Source organism: Rhinopithecus roxellana, chromosome 15 (assembly GCF_007565055.1).
Source record: "Rhinopithecus roxellana isolate Shanxi Qingling chromosome 15, ASM756505v1, whole genome shotgun sequence".
Classification (NCBI taxonomy): domain Eukaryota; kingdom Metazoa; phylum Chordata; class Mammalia; order Primates; family Cercopithecidae; genus Rhinopithecus; species Rhinopithecus roxellana.
The window spans coordinates 25,767,559-25,789,409 of record NC_044563.1 but is presented as its reverse complement, the minus strand read 5'-3'; positions in this window follow the sequence as shown (position 1 = coordinate 25,789,409).

The following is a 21,851-nucleotide window of genomic DNA, read 5'->3' as shown; positions in this document are numbered from 1 at the left end:
TATTCAACATAGTGTTGGAAGTTCTGGCTAGGGCAATCAGGCAAGAGAAAGAAATCAAGGGTATCCAGTTAGGAAAAGAAGAAGTCAAATTGTCCCTGTTTGCAGATGACATGATTGTATATTTAGAAAACCCCATCGTCTCAGCCCAAAATCTCCTTAAGCTGATAAGCAACTTCAGCAAAGTCTCAGGATACAAAATTAATGTGCAAAAATCACAAGCATTCTTATACACCAGTAACAGACAAGCAGAGAGCCAAATCAGAAATGAACTTCCATTCACAATTGCATCAAAGAGAATAAAATACCTAGGAATCCAGCTTACAAGGGATGTAAAGGACCTCTTCAAGGAGAACTACAAACCACTGCTCAGTGAAATCAAAGAGGACACAAACAAATGGAAGAACATACCATGCTCGTGGATAGGAAGAATCAATATCGTGAAAATGGCCATACTCCCCAAGGTTATTTATAGATTCAATGCCATCCCCATCAAGCTACCAATGAGTTTCTTCACAGAATTGGAAAAAACTGCTTTAAAGTTCATATGGAACCAAAAAAGAGCCCGCATTGCCAAGACAATCCTAAGTCAAAAGGACAAAGCTGGCGGCATCACGCTACCGGACTTCAAACTATACTACAAGGCTACAGTAACCAAAACAGCATGGTACTGGTACCAAAACAGAGCTATAGACCAATGGAACAGAACAGAGTCCTCAGAAATAATACCGCACATCTACAGCCATCTGATCTTTGACAAACCTGAGAGAAACAAGAAATGGGGAAAGGATTCCCTATTTAATAAATGGTGCTGGGAAAATTGGCTAGCCATAAGTAGAAAGCTGAAACTGGATCCTTTCCTTACTCCTTATACGAAGATCAATTCAAGATGGATTAGAGACTTAAATGTTAGACCTAATACCATAAAAACCCTAGAAGAAAATCTAGGTAGTACCATTCAGGACATAGGCATGGGCAAGGACTTCATGTCTAAAACACCAAAAGCAATGGCAGCAAAAGCAAAAATTGACAAATGGGATCTAATTAAACTAAAGAGCTTTTGCACAGCAAAAGAAACTACCATCAGAGTGAACAGGCAACCTACAGAATGGGAGAAAATTTTTGCAACCTACTCATCTGACAAAGGGCTAATATCCAGAATCTACAAAGAACTCAAACAAATATACGAGAAAAAAACAAACAACCCCATCAACAAGTGGGGAAAGGATATGAACAGACATTTCTCAAAAGAAGATATTCATTCAGCCAACAGACACATGAAAAAATGCTCATCATCACTCGCCATCAGAGAAATGCAAATCAAAACCACAATGAGATACCATCTCACACCAGTTAGAATGGCAATCATTAAGAAGTCAGGAAACAACAGGTGTTGGAGAGGATGTGGAGAAATAGGAACACTTTTACACTGTTGGTGGGATTGTAAACTAGTTCAACCATTATGGAAAACAGTATGGCAATTCCTCAAGGATCTAGAACTAGATGTACCATATGACCAGCCATTCCACTACTGGGTATATACCCAAAGGGTTATAAATTATTCTACTACAAAGACACATGTACACGTATGTTTATTGTGGCACTATTCACAATAGCAAAGACTTGGAATCAACCCAAATGTCCATCTGTGACAGACTGGATTAAGAAAATGTGGCACATATACACCATGGAATACTATGCAGCCATAAAAAAGGATGAGTTTGCGTCCTTTGTAGGGACATGGATGCAGCTGGAAACCATCATTCTTAGCAAACTATCACAAGAACAGAAAACCAAACACCGCATGTTCTCACTCATAGGTGGGAACTGAACAATGAGATCACTTGGACTCGGGAAGGGGAACATCACGCACTGGGGCCTATCATGGGGAGGGGGGAGGGGGGAGGAGGGAGGGATTGCATTGGGGAGTTATACATGATATAAATGATGAATTGATGGGTGCTGACGAGTTGATGGGTGCAGCACACCAACATGGCATAAGTATACATATGTAACAAACCTGCACGTTATGCGCATGTACCCTAGAACTTAAAGTATAATAATAAAAAAAAAAAGAAATAAGTAAGATAAAAGTATCTTAGTACAAGTTTAAAATCATGAGATGGGATTATAACACTATGCATAACTGTAAAGTGAAATGACTGAACCCAAGTAATTTTTATGGCATATTTCAGAATCATAGATTACTTATGCTTACATAAATTATAAGTTATGAATATGTGTGGATCACATTGCTTTCAGATCTGAATAAAATACCACTGCTCTCAGGCAGCTGTAAATATACCATTACATTTTGCAAGTTTAATTAAATTCAACATAAGAGCAAAATCACCTGCAGAAGCATCCAATTTAAAACTAGAATTTGTCATTGTTGTGTAAGGAATTTTCTATTTTAAAGATACTAAACTGATTATACAGAAGCCACTTTATATGACTGCTTGAGCTTCACATTTAGTTAAATTTAAATATTTCATAAAATATAGACATAATTCAAAAGTAAAACAACAACAACAATAGATGTGGGCCTGGATGTGGTGAAAAGGGAACATTTTTACTCTACTGGTGGGAATTTAAATTATTAAAACCACTATGAAAAACAGCATTAAGATTTCTTAAAGAACTAAAAGTAGAACTACCATTCACTCCAGCAATCCCACTACTGGGTATGTACCTGATATGGTTTGGTTCTGCATCCCCACCCAAATCTCATCTCGAATGCAATCTCCACCTGTTGAAGGAGGTGCCTTCCCCCATGCTTTTCTCATGATAGTGAGTGATTTATCATGAAACCTGATAGTTTTATAAAATTTTTCCTGCACTTGCAACCACACTCTCTTTCCTGCCACCATGTAATATGCGCCTGCTTCCCTTTCCAAAATGATTGTAAGTTTCCTGAGTCCTCCCCAGCCACGTGGAACTGTGAGTTAATTACATCTCTCTTCTTTATAAATTAATCAGTCTTGGGCAGTTCTTTATACAGTGTGAGAATGGACAAATATACTCCCCAAATGAAAAGAAATCATTCTATGAAAAAGACAAATGCATATGTATATTTATAACAACACAATTCACAGCTGCAAAGATATGAAACTAACCTAAGTGCCCATCAACCAATGAGTGGATAAAGACAATGGGGTATACATACACCACGGAATAAAAAAGGAACAAAATTATGTCTTTTGCAGTAATTGATATGGAGCTGGAGGCCATTATTCTAAGTAAAGTGACTCAGGAATTGAAAACCAAATATAGTATGTTCTCACTTATAAATAGGAACTAGGCTATGAGGATGTGCATGGACTTGGTGGACTCAAGGGGAAAATTAGGAAGGGGTTGAAGGATAAAAGACTACATATTGCGTATTCACTGCTTGGGTGATGGGTCCATTGAAATCTCAGAAATCACTGCAAGGAACTTATACACATAATCAAAAACTACCTGTGCCCTTAAAACTATTGAAATGACAAACATTTTTAAAATGAGATTAAAAAATACATATTTTATAAAAGGGTATATGTTCTTCAAACATATAAGTTTTCAAGTGATAAGGAAACATGAGTCAATCATAAGATAATGAGTAGTATACAGTGATTAATATGAAAGTGAAATGAAAATAATTTACTTTGTCAATTCTTAGATACACAAGTTTTTACTTAAAAATTTCTGAAACCAGGATGCAGCTTACAAAAGATAAAAAGATTGTCCCATATTTTTCTCAAATTATGTGTTTATTTTGCTATTGAGTTGTTTGACTTCCTTATATATTCTGGTTATTAATTCCTTGTTAGTTGAATAGTTTGCAAACTTTTTTTTTTCCATTCCATAGGTTGTCTCAACTTTGGTAACTGTTTCTTCAGATGTGCAGAAATATTTTAGCTTGATTTGATCCCGTTTGTCCATTTTTGTTTTGCTTCCCTGTTGTTTTAAGGTCTTATCCAAGAAATCTTTTCCCAAACCAATGTCTTAAAATGTCAACTTTCTTATATATTCGGGTCATGAATTCTTCATTAGTTGAATACTTTGCAAATATTTTCTGCCATTCTGTAGGTTATTGTAACTTAATTGTTTACTTTGCTGTGCAGAAACATTTTAGCTTGATTTAATCCCATTTGTCTATTTTTTGCTTTGGTTGCCTGTGCTTTTGAGGTCCTACTCAAGAAATCTTTGCCCAGGCCAATATCCTGAAGCATTTCCCTAATATTTTCTTCTAATAGTTACATAGATTAAGTTCTTACATTTAAGTTTTTAATCCATTTATATTTGATTTTTGTATATGGTGAAAAAGGGGTCTCGTTTGATTCTTCTGCATTATAGAGATCCAGATTTCCCAGCAGCATTTTTTAAAAAGGCTGTTTATTCCTCAGTGTAAATTCCTGGTACTTCAGGCAAAAATGTGTTCATTTTAAGTTTGTGGATTTATTTCTGAGTTCTCTATTCTGTTCCATTGTCTATTTATCTGTTTTTATGCTAGTACAATACTGCAATGATTATTACACCTTTACTATTTGAAGTCAAGTAATGTGATGCATCTAGCTTTTTTTCTTTTTGCCTAGAATTACTTTGGTTGTTCTGGGTATTTTGTGGTTCTACATACATTTTATAACTGCTTTTTCTATTTACGTGAAGAATATCCTAGGTTAAGGATTGCATTGAATCATTTGATCACCTTCCATAGTACAGAGTTTTCTTTGTAGACATCTTTCATGAAGAGAAGACCTACCAATGACCAAAAGGTATATGAAAAAATTCTCAACAAAACTAAACATCAGAGAAATGGAAATCAAAAGCACAATGAGATATCATCTGTATTAGTCTGTTCTTACACTGCTATAAAGACATATCTTCTCTATTAAAAGTACAAAAATTAGCCAGCTGTGGTTGTGTGTGTGTCTGTAATTCCAGCTACTCAGGAGGCTGAGGCATACCTTGAACCTGAGAGGCGAAGGTTGCAGTGAGCCAAGATTGTGTCAATAAACTCCAGCCTGGGCGACAGAGTGAAACTCTATCTCAGAATAATAAAAAAGAAAAAAAGGAAAAAGACATACCTGAGACTGGGTGATTTATAAAGAAAGAGGTTTAATCACCTAATGGCTCTTCAGGCTTTACCAGCTTCTGCTTCTGGGGAAGCCTCAGGAAACTTACAATCATGGCAAAGTATGAAGGGGAAGCAAGTACATATTCACATGGCTGGCAGGAGAGAGAGAAAGAGCAAAGCAGGAGGTGCTATGCACTTTCAAACAACCAGATCTCATGACAATTTTGACACAAGATATGCCCCCATGATTCAATCACCTCCCACCAGGTCTCTCTTCCAACACTGGAAATTACAATTCAATATTAGATTTGGGTGGAGGTACAGAGCCAAACCATATGAGATTTGGGTGGGGATATAGAGCCAAACCGTATCATCATCAGAGAAAAGAGACACTCATACACTGTTGGTGGGAATGTAAATTAGTATAGCCACTATGAAAAACATCATAAAAATCCCTCTAAAAATTAAAAACAGAACTTCCATATGATCCAGCAATCCTGCTGATGGATACATAACCAAAATAAAGAAGTTCAGTATATCAATAAGATATCTGTACTTCTATGTTTATTGCAGCAGTATTTACAATAGCAAATATGTAATCAATCTCAGTGAACATCAATGGATAAAGAAAATGTTGTATATATACACATTTTAATGTTATTCAGCCACAAAAGTAGTGACATAACGTCATTGGAGCAACATGAATACAATTGGAAGTCAACAACTTAAGCAAAATGAGCCAGGCACAGAAAGACAATTATTACCCATTCTCACTCATATATGGAAGATAAAAACTGATCCTCATTGAGGCAGAGAGTAGAATGATGGTTACCAGTGGATCAAAGGGGTAGTTTGGAAAAGAGAAAGAAGATGGGTTGGTTACTGGGTATGAAAATACAGTTAGATAGTGGGAAAAAGTTCTATCATTTGGTAGCACAATAGGAAGACTATAGTTAATAATAATTTGTTATATATTTCAAAATAACTAGAGGAGTTGATTTGAAATGTACCCAACACAAAGAAATGATAATTATTTGAGGCAATTGATATTTCAGTTACCCTAATTTGATAATTACACATTGTATGCTTGTATTTACATATCACATATACCCATAAATATGTAAAACTATTATGTACCTCTAAAAATAAAATAAAAATTATGAAAAGTTTTTATCGATCATTTATTTTAATTCTGAAAATCTGTAGGTGAGTTAATATCTTAGTTAAAATGCTGATTTTAGGACAAATAATTCACAAAAGGATATACAGAAGATTTTGTTTTGAAAGAACAAATGAGCTAGCTCCTCATAACCAAAATGTGTGTGATGAATAGAAATTTAATAGGTTTTTTTTTTTTATTGCCAGAAGCCTGCAGTTTTCACAAATCAATGCAAACCGGCCGGGCGCGGTGGCTCAAGCCTGTAATCCCAGCACTTTGGGAGGCCGAGACGGGCGGATCACGAGGTCAGGAGATCGAGACCATCCTGGCTAACACGGTGAAACCCCGTCTCTACTAAAAATACAAAACTAGCCGGGCGAAGTGGCGGCGCTGTTTCCGGACAAAAATCAAACCCGGGCGAGCTTCAGTGAAGATCCACTACTCTGGCACAGACGATACTAAAAAAAAAAAAAAAAAAAAAAAAAACATTATGAATGCAAACCTACTTACAAATAAACTTAGAGCAAGCGTAGTAACCTAGAGCAAGATAGGCACAACTTTCTGGGAAATCATTATGAAAAAATAGTTAATTCACCCATGATTATGCTGAGGGTATTTTTGCCTTGACATCTCTAATTAAGACCTGAATACCTGCCACCTTTTCCTTGATATTATGCTCTGAATCCCAACACCGATAAAATCATTTCATCTCAGAAACACGACTGAGTGAATACAGTGATTAAAAATAGATCTCACTCTTTTTTTTTATGCCAAAGATATAAAAATGCATATTTCCAAATTAATTGTATTTTAGTTGAATAAAAATATGTGTGTTTTGCTTTAACAAATATTATGCTTAAACACTAACAGCCTGTAAACAGGACATATAAAGGACATCAAACTTAATTAGGTGGAATAAGTAAATACCTTGTTTACTATTTGTGTATTGATCAAAGTTTGCCAAATATTTACTGCTGTGGACAATTAGTTCTTAACTGATTACTATCTAAACTATCATTTTTACCTCAAGCAGACAGATAAATGCTATTGTATATTTAGGAAGCAAGACGTTTTATACAACGTGCTTGGTTTATTTTCCTCCATCAGCATCATATGAGAATTTTCCATGCAGGATGGAATGATCAGGGGCATATGAATGGCAGTGTCACTGCCCTTATTATTCCAAACCACGATAAACTAGACTTGCTTATGGCATAAATATATTACATTGATTATGACACTGTTAGGACAACAATGTTTGTCTTATTCCATGAAAGTATACCAATAATAATGGTGGAATCTTCACAAAATGTAAAGGAGATCAAATTTGCCTCTAATGCTATAATCCCATTTGTTTTCTTTCCTCTCCAGTGGTAAGAATTATCCTTGAATGATGTACATATTTTTTACCTTTTAGAAAGCTATTACTACATATATAACAGAATCCATAAACAGTTATAAATAGAAATTTTAATTATTTGAAACTTGATGCAATGAGTTTAGTTTCATATTGGTATATCAATTGGCCTTTTTTTGATTCTGAAATCTTCCTTGTATTATCAGCAGAATTTCTCATGGTTGATCACTATGTTTACTAGAAATTTTTATTGGCCTTCTGAGACACCTCACTTTCATACTTTTGGGTATTATAGTTGTGCTTTATTATTTATTTTTTGGAGATACATTTTTTCCTTTTCATCACTGGCCACTTTCTGTCAGGTTCCATTGCTTCTCAATCTTTTTAGCTTTGGAATGAGCAGTATTCAGTACTTTCAGTACTTGGTCCTTCTTTCTCTTTACTCATTGTGTTAGTGTTCTCCAAACTTAACAGTTTTAAAATGAAAATGTGAGCTGTCTCCTAGGCCTAGGCCACCTACAGCAGTCTTCCTCTTATCAGTAATGTCAACATGATCTTTCTGAGTATTCTAGACAAAAGCTCTCATTTTTATAACCCACAACTTATGCCCACATTCTTCAAAAGTATAATACTATTGCTTTTATATCATTAATATATCAGGAATTATTTATTGGATCTGCTTTATTTTCTCTATGTTGGACACTATCAATTTGTCATTGGTGCTATGCTTACATGCAAGACCCTGTGATGGGAATTGTAGTTTACTCAGAGATAAGTACACAGTAATTCAAGACATCAAGCATAACCTTATCAGACAGAGCTGCTAAAATATGTTCTCTAATTGTCACATGCAAAAAATGTACCTTAATTCCATGAATTTTGATTAAGTAAAGTAAGTATTAAGATTTTTTACAGGAGGAAAAACTTCTAACATGAAGCTCATCTGTTTGTGAGCAAATCAAAACTATAGAATATATTATGATTTACAGTATAAACTGTTAATCATACTGTAGTTATATAGACATGGTCTGGAACCTGAGCCTTAAATTTCCTAGCTATTTGACCATGTTGAAGTTAATTCATTTCTCCAGTCTTTGTGTCCTAACCTTTAACACGTTATTAAAGACTGAGAAGCTTGAGATAATTAAAGTAAAACACCTAGCTAGTGCTTTGCACACAGCAGGTGATCCATGTATATTAACAGCCATGCTTCATACATAGTACTTCTCTTCTCAACCACTTGCTCATATCTATTTGTATTTCATAACTCATAAGCACATCAGCCTCCAATGTCCATTATTTTTCTTCCCTATATGTTTGTAACTTAACTATGCCCTTCTAGATCTAGTGAAATTTTGCCATTTTTCAGAAGATTTTATTTTAATTTCCTCCATATCATTACTTTCTCCTCAAGTCCATTTCAACATACTTGATTGCACTTGTGTCTTAAGCTTCCTGCCATGTTATTTTTCAGTTTTACCTTCTAATTCTTTTAAAGACAGTTTTACTCTTAAATGGAAATGTATGTTTCTTAAGGTTAAATCCTATTACTTCATTAGCAGTTTCTTTCTTCAGATACAAAATTCTTAACATATTATAGAAAACACCAAGGCTTGATCAAATATCTATATTCAGAGGCTGAAAGTTTACATTAGGAAATACATAACAAATAGGTTATTCTCATTTATATTATGATAACTCTCAAATTACAGATTTCTACAAGATCCACAGCTATGACATCCTTTCCTTTACTGCTGTGTGCAATCTGGGTAAGTTTAAACTATTTTTATATGTTAATGTCATATGTATAAAAAATGGTTTAATGGGGTATATCATTAGGCCAAGACAGTACTGATTTGAAATACATTAATTCCTAAGAAAACATAAGGACTGCCATATTTCATTTGTGGCAGAGCAATCTGGACCACATTGGAAATGAAGAGAAGTAAAATTAATTTCTATTAGTCCAACTACTAGTTAAATTATTTTATCTGTTTGTTGAAACCATTATTCACTTTGGTTAGAACGAACACATACGTTACGATGAAATACTTATAAAGTTCTACTAAAATAAGTTAAGAGAAAAGGATGGGAAAGTTTGAAGGCAGTTTGACACCCAGGTTAAATAACCTTATCTAGTGACACTTTCCTCGGTTGTCTCCCTCATCTCTTAAGCATTCACTTGCTCATGTCTGTCTTCATGTCTTTGTTCCTAATCCTTAAATAGTAAGTATACTGCCAGTTTTGACCCTTTTCTAATTCTTATAATGCTGAATTTAATAATTCTATAATTGAACAATACATAATTCTGCATGCCATCATGGGAATAGCTGCCATTTAGTCGACATTTGACACACAGTACAAGGTTTCTCTTTTGAAAAAGTTTTACCACTAGCATTTTTTTCAAGAAAATTACTATTTTCATTTTGGAGGAAAAAACTGAGTTGAGAGTACACTTTGTATGTCATGGAAGAGACAGTTTCTAATATGATGAAGCTAAAGCCTTTCAAGGCAAGGCTACCTCTCTCCATCTCCATTCTAACTTCCAATGGTATCCAACACAGAAACATTAAAATCAGTGCTCTGAGTTGTAACTGTGGCCTGTATTCCAAGATTTATTTCATCATTCATTTATTTCTCAAATATGGATTACTTCTGTGAACTATGTATTGAGGATAAAAAGAACCATGAGAAAGTTTACTTCACCTCACACCTTACTATCTTTTGGGGAGATATACACCAATACTACAGTACATTTAATTATAATATACAGTCTATCTAACTCTTTAGAAAAACACATTGAACCTCCATGCAAAATGGATGTTATATACACAGTATGATTACATAGAGAAAAAAGATGACAGATAATATTAATAATAAATTGTTAATACTATGTGAAACCTTTATACCACTTTTGGTTTTACAACACTTTCTTAAAACACAAACCTCAAGGTAGCCAATTGATAAGTAAGAAAATTGAAACCTTATTGGAGAAATGGATTATGGGAAACATCCATAAGTGAATCTATTAACATTTTTTCTTATTTGATAACTAAAATAAAACAAATATAATGAACACATCATATTGATTAAAGAGAATGATTATACATCCCAAATGTGTACAACTCCAGCAACCATGTGATGGAATCTCTTGAGAGAGCTGAGACCAGCTACTCTTCAATATCTGACTCACATAATCAATGAAAGATAGTGATTTATTGCTGTTCAAGGCAGAAAGTTTTAGAATGATTTGTTATGCAACAGTAAATAAATACCAGAGTTACAGAGATATTCTCCACTGTATTCCATGAGTTTTAAAGTATTGTCCCTTGGCTGGGCACGGTGGTTCACACCTGTAATCCCAGCACTTTGGAAGGCCGAGATGGGTGAATCACGAGGTCAGGAGTTGGAGACCATCTTTGCTAACACAGTGAAACCTATCTCTACTATAAATACAAAAACAAACAAACAAACAAACAAAAAAATCAAATTAGCCGGGCATGGTGGGTGGCACCTGTAGTCCCAGCTACTTGGTATTCGGGAGGCTGAGGCAGGAGAATGGCTTGAACCTGGGAGGTGGAGCTTGCAGTGAGCGGAGAGAGTGCCACTGCACTCCAGCCTGGGCGACAGAGCGAGACTCTGTCTCAAAAAAAAAAAAAAAAAAAAAAAGGATTGTCCCTTATGTCTAAGTTTATGACCTGTAACAAATTAATTTCTGTTTATGAGGAAATATAAAGGTTCAAGTTCATTACTAGTCACAAAAACCTGTAGTTAAAAAGAAAAGTCATTTTTCCAATGAATTGGCTTGATAATTCTGTTTGACTGTGTATGTCTGTCAATTTTGCACTCTCTTTTCTGTGCACTTGGTCTATGTTTCTATCCATACTCTGTCTCACACTGTCTTGATTTTTAAACTATAGAAAGTTTAAAAATCTGGTGAAATAATTTCTCCAAATTCGTTTTTGTTTTTCCAAGATTATTTTGACAGTCAGTCATATATCTTTTGCTTCCTCATACAAATTTTAAAAATAGTGTGTCACTTTCTTCAATAACTCAATGCAATTTTTATAGAGATAATTTTATAAAGATATATTTTTCAATTACTGAATGAGTTCCATAATTTATGCTAAAGTCCATTAATTATCTGTACACACAATTTATTCTTTCACTACATGTTACTATATACCTATCAGAGTACCTACCCCACAGTAAATGTTCTGAATATTTGTGAATAAGAATAGAAAGTTTGCCTAATAATTATTTTATTATAGGATATTTTCTTTCTAAAGGCTAAGCTTTCAAGTGAGACTTATGTTGGATATATATTTTTAGGTATTATTTTTCACTTGAAGTTTTCACACTAAATATTGAAGTACTGGCTTATGTTTGTACTTCTTTTTTTTTTTTTAACTCTGGAAAAACATTTCCCCCAATGTACATCAGTTACATATTATGCATGTTTTACAAACATAATTTATAAATTTTCTAAAAATAATATGTACATCCTATTTAATGAAGAACATAATAGAAAACTTTTAAGTTAGGCTATCACGTACTCAAAACGTTGAGTACATTTTAAAAAATGTGTTTTATGGCACATAAATTCTTCAGGATAATCAGTGAGCAAAAGGCTTCATTTTTAGGGGGAAATTGTTAATATTACATTCTCTATTCTCTTTTGCTTATTTAAGGCTCTAAGATGTTGTGTTATAAATAAGTCTTTTTATCAGTGTTTAAAAACAGGATTTTTCCAACTAATTTGACCACTGAACCCCTTCTAGGAGAACATCTATTAATATAACACAATAGTGTTTTTTGTAAATCTGTAGATCCAAGGGTGGTTCATGGACCAGGAGCATAAGTATAATTTGGGAACTTTTGATAAATGCAGACTTGCAGGTGCCACCCAGATCTAGTGAATCTGAATCTGCAAATTGGCAAGATTCTTCACAAGATACCGACGTAGGTTAAATTTTAGAATCACTGCTTTACTACACAATTTTGAAAATTACGGGGGGTGGGGGCACCCAAGATGGCCGACTAGGAAAGCTACAGCCTCCAGCTCCCAGCATGAGCGACACAGAAGACGGGGATGATTTCTGCATTTTCTACTGAAGTACCGGGTTCATCTCACTGGTGCATGTCATGCAGTTGGTGCTCTTCAGTGGGTGCAGCCTGACCAGCAAGAGCTGAAGTAGGGCGAGGCATTGCCTCACCTGGGAAGCACAAGAGGGAAGGGAATTCCTTTTCCTAGCAAAGATAAACTGAGACACACAACACTTGGAAAATCAGGTAACTCAACCCTAATACTGCGCTTTACTAAGGGTCTTAGCAAACGGCACACCAGGAGATTATATCCCACACCTGGCCCAGAGGGTCCCACACCCATGGAGCCTCCGTCATTGCTAGCACAGCAGTCTGAGATCTAACTGCAAGGCAGCAGCAAGACTGGGGGAGGGGCACCCACCATGGCTAAGGATTAAGTAGGTAAACAAAGCCACCGGGAAGCTCGAATTGGGTGGTGCCCACCACAGCACAAGGAGATCTGCCTGCCTCTGTAGACTTCACCTCTGGGGACAGAACATAGCTTAACAAAAAGTAGCAGAAACCTCTGCAGATGTAAATGTCCCTGTCTGACAGTTTGAAGACAGCAGTGGTTCTCCCACCATGGAGGTTGAGATCTGAGAATGGACAGACTGCCTGCTCAAGTGGGTCCCTGACCCCTGAGTAGCTTAACTGGAAGATATCCCCCACTAGGTGCAGTCCGACACCTCACACCTCACATGGCTGGGTACACCTCTGAGACGAAGATTCCAGAGCAAGTATCAGACAGCAACACTCGCTGTTCAGCAATATTCTGTCTTCTGCATCTGCCGCTGCTGATACCCAAACAAACAGGGTCTGGAGTGGACCTCAAGCAAACTCCAACAGACCTGCAGCTGTTAGAAGGAAAACCAGCAAACAGAAAGGACACCCACACCAAAACCCTATCAGTATGTCACCATCATCAAAGACCAAAGGCAAATGAAACCACAAAGATGGGGAAAAAGCAGTGCAGAAAAGCTAGAAATTCAAAAAATCAGAGCACATCTCCCCCTCCAAAGGAACGCAGCTCATCGCCAGCAACGAAACAAAGCTGGATGGAGAATGACTTTGATGAGTTGAGAGAAGGCTTCGGTCGATCAAACTTCTCAGAGCTAAAGGAAGAACTATGTACCCAGGACAAAGAAACTAAAAACCTTGAAAAAAGAATGGATGAATGGATAACTAGAATAATCAATGCAGAGAAGACCATAAAAGAACTGATAGAGATGAAAACCATGACACGAGAACTACATGAAAACTGTACAAGTTTCAGTAACTGACTCGATCAACTGGAAGAAAGAGTATCAGTGATTGAAGATCAAATGAATGAAATGAAGCGAGAAGAGAAGTGTGGAGAAAAAAGAGTAAAAAGAAATGAACAAAGCCTCCAAGAAATATGGGATTATGTGAAAAGATCAAATCTACATCGGATTGGTGTGCCTGAAAGTGACAGGGAAAATGGAACCAAGTTGGAAAACACTCTGTAGTATATTATCCAGGAGAACTTCCCCAACCTAGAAAGGCAGGCCAACATTCAAATTCAGAAAATACAGAGAATGCCACAAAGATACTGCTCGAGAAGAACAACTCCAAGACACATAATTGTCAGATTCACCAAAGTTGAAATGAAGGAAAACATGTTACGGGCAGCCAGAGAGAAAGGTCGGGTTACCTACAAAGGGAAGCCCATCAGGCTAACAGCAGATCTTTTGGCAGAAACTCTCCAAGCCAGAAGAGAGTGGGGGCCAATATTCAACATTCTTAAAGAAAAGAATTTTCAACCCAGAATTTCATATCCAGCCAAACTAAGTTTCATAAGTGAAGGAGAAATAAAATCCTTTACAGACAAACAAATGCTGAGAGATTCTGTCACCACCAGGCCTGCCCTACAAGAGATCCTGAAGGAAGCACTAAACATGGAAAGGAACAATAGGCACCGGCCATTGCAAAAACATGCCAAAATGTAAAGACCATCGAGGCTAGGAAGAAACTGCATCACCTAATGGGCAAAATAACCAGTTAATATCATAATGGCAGGATCAAGTTCACACATAACAATATTAACCTTAAATGTAAAGGGACTAAATGGTCCAATTAAAAGACACAGACTGGCAAATTGGATGCAGAGTCAAGACCCATCAGTTTGCTGTATTCAGGAGACCCATCTCACATGCAGAGACACATAGGCTCAAAATAAAGGGATGGAGGAAGATCTACCAAGCAAATGGAAAACAAAAAAAAAAAAGTAGGGGTTGCAATCCTAGTTTCTGATAAAACAGACTTTAAACCATCAAAGATCAAAAGAGACAAAGAAGATCACTACATAATGGTGAAGGGATCAAATAATCAGGAAGAGCTAACCATCCTAAATATATATGCACCCAATACAGGAGCACCCAGATTCATAAAGCAAGTCCTTAGAGACTTACAAAGAAACTTAGACTCCCATATAATAATAATGGGAGACTTTAACACCCCACTGTCAACATTAGACAGATCAACGAGACAGAAAGTTAACAAGGATATCCAGGAATTGAACTCATCTCTGCACCAAGCAGACCTAACAGACATCTGCAGAACTCTCCACCCCAAATCAACAAAATATAAATTCTCAGCACCACATCATACTTATTCCAAAATTGACCACATAGTTGGAAGTAAAGTACTCTTCAGCAAATGTAAGAGAACAGAAATTATAACAAACTGTCTCTCAGACCACAGTGCAATTAAACTAGAACTCAGGAACTAAGAAACTCAATCAAAACTGCTGAACTACATGGAAACTGAACAACCTGCTCCTGAATGACTACTGGGTACATAACGAAATGAAGGCAGAAATTAAGATGTTCTTTGAAACCAATGAGAACAAAGATACAACATACCAGAATCTCTGGGACACATTTAAAGCAGTGTGTAGAGGGAAATTTATAGCACTAAATGCCCACAAGCAAAAGCAGGAAAGATCTAAAATTGACACCCTAACATCACAATTAAAAGTACTAGAGAAGCAAGAGCAAACACACTCAAAAGCTAGCAGAAGGCAAGAAATAACTAAGATCAGAGCAGAACTGAAGGAGCTAGAGACACAAAAAACCCTCCAAGAAATCAAAGAATCCAGGAGCTGTTTTTTTGAAAAGATCAACAAAATTGATAGACCCCTAGGAAGACTAATAAAAGAGAAGAATCAAATAGATGCAATAAAAGGTGATAAAGGCGATATCACCATCAACCCCACAGAAATACAAACTACTGTAAGAGAATACTATAAACACCTCTATGCAAATAATCTAGAAAACCTAGAAGAAATGGACAATTTCCTGGACACTTTCATTCTCCCAAGACTAAATCAGGAAGAAGTTGAATCCCTAAATAGACCAATAACAGGCTCTGAAATTGAGGCAATAATTAAGAGCCTACCAACCAAAAAAAGTCCAGGACCAGATGGATTCACAGCCAAATTGTACCAGAAGTTCAAGGAGGAGCTGGTACCATTCCTTCTGAAACTATTTCAATCAATAGAAAAAGAGGGAATCCTCCCTAACTCATTTTATGAGGCCAATATCATCCTGATTCCAAAGCCTGGCAGAGATACAACAAAAAAAGAGAATTTTAGACCAATATCCCTGATGAACATTGATGCAAAAATCCTCAGTAAAATACTGGCAAACTGAATCCAGCAGCACATCAAAAAGCTTATCCACCATGATCAAGTGGGCTGTATCCCTGGGAGGAAATGCAGGTTCAACATATACAATCAATAAATGTAATCCAGCATATAAACAGAACCAAAGACAAAAAACACATGATTATCTCAATAAATGCAGAAAAGGCCTTTAACAAAATTCAACAGCCCTTCATGCTAAAAACTCTCAATAAATTCGATATTGATGGAACGTATCTCAAAATAATAAGAGCTATTTATGACAAACCCACAGCCAATATCATACTGAATGGGCAAAACCTGGAAGCATTCCCTCTGAAAACTGGCACAAGACAGGGATGCCCTCTCTCACCAATCCTATTCAACATAGTGTTGGAAGTTCTGGGTGGGGCAATCAGGCAAGAGAAAGAAATAAAGGGCATTCAGTTAGGAAAAGAAGAAGTCAAATTGTCCCTGTTTGCAGATGACATGATTGTATATTTAGAAAACCCCATTATCTCAGCCCAAAATCTCCTTAAGCTGATAAGGAACTTCAGCAAAGGCTCAGCATACAAAATCAATGTGCAAAAATCACAAGCATTCTTATACACCAGTAACAGACAAACAGAGAGCCAAATCATGAATGAACTCCCATTCACAATTGCTTCAAAGAGAATAAAATACCTAGGAATCCAACTTACAAGGAATGTAAAGGACCTCTTCAAGGAAAACTACAAACCACTGCTCAGTGAAATAAAAGAAGACACAAAAAATGGAAGAACATATGATGGTCATGGATAGGAAGAATCAATATTGTGAAAATGCCCATATTGTCCAAGGTAATTTATAGATTCAATGCTATCCCCTTCAAGCTACCAATGACTTTCTTCACAGAATTGGAAAAAAATGCTTTAAAGTTCATATGGAACCAAAAAAAAACCCCGCATTGCCAAGACAATCCTAAGTCATAAGAACAAAGCTGGAGGCATCACGCTACCTGACTTCAAACTATACTACAAGGCTACAGTAACCAAAACAGCATGGTACTGGTACCAAAACAGATATAGACCAATGGAACCGAACAGAGCCCTTAGAAATAATACCACACATCTGCAGCCATCTGATCTTTGACAAACCTGACAAAAACAAGAAATGGGGAAAGGATTACCTATTTAATAAATGATGCTGGGAAACTTGGCTAGTCATAAGTAGAAAGCTGCAACTGGATCCTTTCCTTACACCTTATACGAAAATTAATTCAAGATGGATTAGAGATTTAAAAATGCTCATCATCACTAGCCATCAGAGAAATGCAAATCAAAACCACAATGAGATACCATCTCACACCAGTTAGAATAGCAATCATTAAAAAATCAGGAAACAACAGGTGCTGGAGAGGATGTGGAGAAATAGGAACACTTTTACACTGGTGGTAGGAATGTAAACTAGTTCAACCATTGTGGAAAACAGTGTGGCGATTCCTCAAGGACCTAGAACTAGAAGTACCCTATGACCCAGCCATCCCATTACTGGGGATATACCCAAAGGATTATAAATCATGCTGCTATAAAGACACATGCACACGTATGTTTATTGTAGCACTCTTCACAATAGCAAAGACTTGAAATCAACCCAAATGTCCATCAGTGACAGACTGGATTAAGAATATGTGGCACATATACACCATGGAATACTATGCAGCCATAAAAAAGGATGAGTTCGTGTCCTTTGTAGGGACATGGATGCAGCTGGAAACCATCATTCTCAGCAAACTATTGCAAGAACAGAAAACCAAACACCGCATGTTCTCACTCATAGGTGGGAACTGAACAATGATATCACTAGGACACAGGAAGGGGATCATCACACACCAGAGCCTATTGTGGGGAGCGGGTAGGGGCGAGGGATAGCATTAGGAGATATACCTGATGTAAACGACGAGTTAGTGGGTGCAGCACACCAACATGGCACATGTATACATACATAACAAACCTGCACGTTGTGCACATGTATCCTAGAACTTAAAGTATAATAATAATAATAAAGAAAAATACAATTTTATAACTTGTTTCCCAAATATTTATTTTTTGAAATAACTGGAAATATTTATAATTGGAAATAATTTATTATTGGAAAAGTTAGTTTAACTTTACTTTCTATAAATGTTAAATATTATTATGGGGTAGTTGAAATCTAGTCTTTCTGACTATTTCTGAGTGCCCCAACATATGGGTTCTGCCACAGTAGGATTTAGGTAAACAATATAGGTAACATTTCAGTCTTAAAGTGCTTACTACAGAACATGAGAAAAAAAATAGTTCGCTTCTTTGGTCTCCTAAATCTCCATGAACATATTAAATATTGCTCCTTTGACTTTAAAGTGAAACTTGAATTTTTAATGCCTATATTATTTTTGAGTGGCTTTATTTTCATATCAAATATAAAAGTTTTATAATACTTACACATTATTATCCTTTTCTCCTGTAGAACAGCTAAAATAAAGAGGAAGCTAATGTCACAGCATGACTTTTGGATTTGAATCACTAGTAACAACCTCTGAAGGATACCATACAGTTAGAAAAATTTCTTATCAAATGTATTTCATTTTTATTTACAACTACATGGTCATAGTACTACTTTCTTTTTCTTCATCTCCATAAAAATATTTCATTTGTTAAAATAGGATATTGATACTTTTTTTATATTCTAATTTCTGGTAAAGATTCCTCCTTGTGGCAACATTCGTATGTTTGGTCAATGTGTTGTAATTTGAGTCTTATTCTCTGAGTTGAAAATCAGAAACTCATATTCTCAGTTTCCTTGAAGGTGGAGTGGAAGCATGTGACCCAGTTCTATCAATCAGAGGTACCAGTGTGAGGTTTTCATGTGAGGCAAACAATGTGAGAAAGCAGACGTCTCAAGAAATTTATTTTTTCAGTGAGGACAGTATCAAGGACAGCCAGTTTGGGGAGTAGAACAGCAGAGATTTTAGTGTCCAGTGCCCCTTGTCAGCAGTGTGAGCTAATGTGTCCACACACTAGCTATGTGGGATCTTTACAGAAACACCACTGGGTTGTAATTAGACTCTAAAAAAAATTTTTTTGGACTACATAATCTCAAAGTCTCAATGTTTGCCTTTCATCGAGAGATCTTGTGAGCTACCTAATAGTTTAAAACAAATTCCTGTCTTACTTAAACTAGTTGCAAATAATTTTCTTGTTTACAACCAAGAACACCGACTTACATGATACAAATAGTTTTAATACTATAAAAATTAATTATCTTTCAAAAAGATGTATGCTATAGAGCTCTTGTCATTCACGAAAGCCTAAAATAATGACGGAACAGTACACATTCCAAAAAAGAATGTGTTTATGGGTTAATTTATATACCCCTGACTAGATTATAGAAACGTTTTAAAGACTGTCTTCTCAACAAGATGATCATGGTATGTAATGGATAAAAATGTATCTGCTAAGGTGCATTATTCCACAAAGCCTTTCTTATCTTTATTCTATTATATCACAGATAGTGATAAAAAGAGGCTGGCATAATAAGGAAATCTGTAGAGCTTTGTGTCTGATAGTTCACTTCAAATTGCTGCCTGTATAGCCGTTACTAACGCTATGGCAATTTCAGTGAATTGATGTAATTTAGCACCCATATTGACTGATTGTTTTGAAGGAAAACAAACAAACAAACAAACAAAAAAAACACTGTCACTGACAAATGACTCTCATTCCTGCTATCATTCTGCAGAACAACTCATAAAATATGTATGTGCAATTGTGATTCAGCTGGGCAGTATCTCCACTGGGGTACCGAAATTTTAAGTTTCAAGTTTGAGAACAAATGGGGATTAGTTTAGCCTTGTTATATAGGTCTATGCTTAAGCACACAGAATTTACTGGATAGCAAATTATTTGTTGGCTACTGCCGGATAGACAATTTAAGAAAAGGAAAGACAGCTGTGCTGAGTGTATTCTGTTGGCTCTTCCAGATCTGTTTTTTCTTCTCTACTTTCCCCACTGGGTCCCGGGAATGTGATATGTATGGTTCCCTCGCACTCTGAATTTGAAGCACCTACAGGAGCCATGAACATGCATGGAAAGAGAGATACAGATATTTATTTCCCTGATTCCCTCCACTCTGGGTTTTGGGCTGGGGTTCCTCTACTGAAAGCCACAGATCCTCTCGGAGAGTCCCCATCTACATCTAGAAATTTCTGGAAGGCTGCCTAAGAATCATAGTTGCTTCCTACTACTCGTAAGCTGAGAGTGTTTCACATCTCTTGTTAATTCTCTTTCACTGACTATACTTGTGTTCATAGGCTTTTCATTACTTTATACAATCACTTCTTTTGAGCATACATCTGTTTCTTTTCTGGGATTCCATCTTACACATTAATTAACATCGTTAGTGACTGAGGAAGAGATTTTCAATATGGACATCTGATATGGGGTTCTTCATATATTTGACAAATCGATCAATATCCTCTCATCAGGAGAAATACAACACTGACAGCCTTTGGCATGGGGTGGTATCATGATTATGAGATTATCACTGGGGGTGGCATATAGAAAGTAGTAGAAATATGGGAAAAAATCCTGAGAGGTGAAGTATCTGTGGCATTGTGTCATTACAGAGACAGTAATTATCAAAAAGGAATTATGGCGTAAGTTGATACTTCTGACAACGCTAGAGAGTGTACATAGAAGACTGAGTAAAAGCTTAATTGCTCAAATTTAGGGTGAAGAGAAAAAGGAGAAAGCCTCTCAGGAGTTTTAATGGTTGAGGAACTTACTTAGGGACTCTATATTTGATACCATGATGCACTCACCTGGGATTTAATGTGTTGTCTTCAGCATTTGAAGTTGAATTAATATTCCGCTCTTATACCGACAGCCAGAGGAATAGGCTTGAGTAGAAAAAAAAAAAAATTAGACTGCTAAAAGCTGAGCTGTTGTATAATCTAGAAATTGCCCCAGAAGAATGCAATGTTTTTCAATGGGATTTAGTATAGGACTCAAACATATAAACATGATGAAGTCACCACTGCAGTTAAAATACATGTATCTGGACATTTAAAGAATTGAGTGAAAATCTGATGAATGATTTGTACAGTAGAAAACTGAACTTCTTCCATTCTCTACAGTGTCACCTGGCCCAGGAAAAGTTACCAGATTATAATTCTACTCAATAAGTCACTTAAGAAAGCTTTGCATCTTATTCTTATAATATTTGTTTTAGTAAATTTTGAATTCTTGATGCTCAATGTAGAAAAATTTTTTATTGTGGTGGTGGTGGTGGTAACATATGCATAACATAATATTCACTAATTTAACAATTTAAAGCATACAGTTGAGTGGCATTAAATATATTCACATTTTTGTACAACCATCACTGCCATCTATCTCCAATTTTTTAAAATTTTCTCAAACTGAAGCTCTGTACTTATTAAACACTAACTCCTCATTCTCCCTTCCCCCCAGCTCCTGGCAACCATCATTTTACTCTCTGCTTCTATGGGTTTGACTTCTTTAGATATACCATAAAA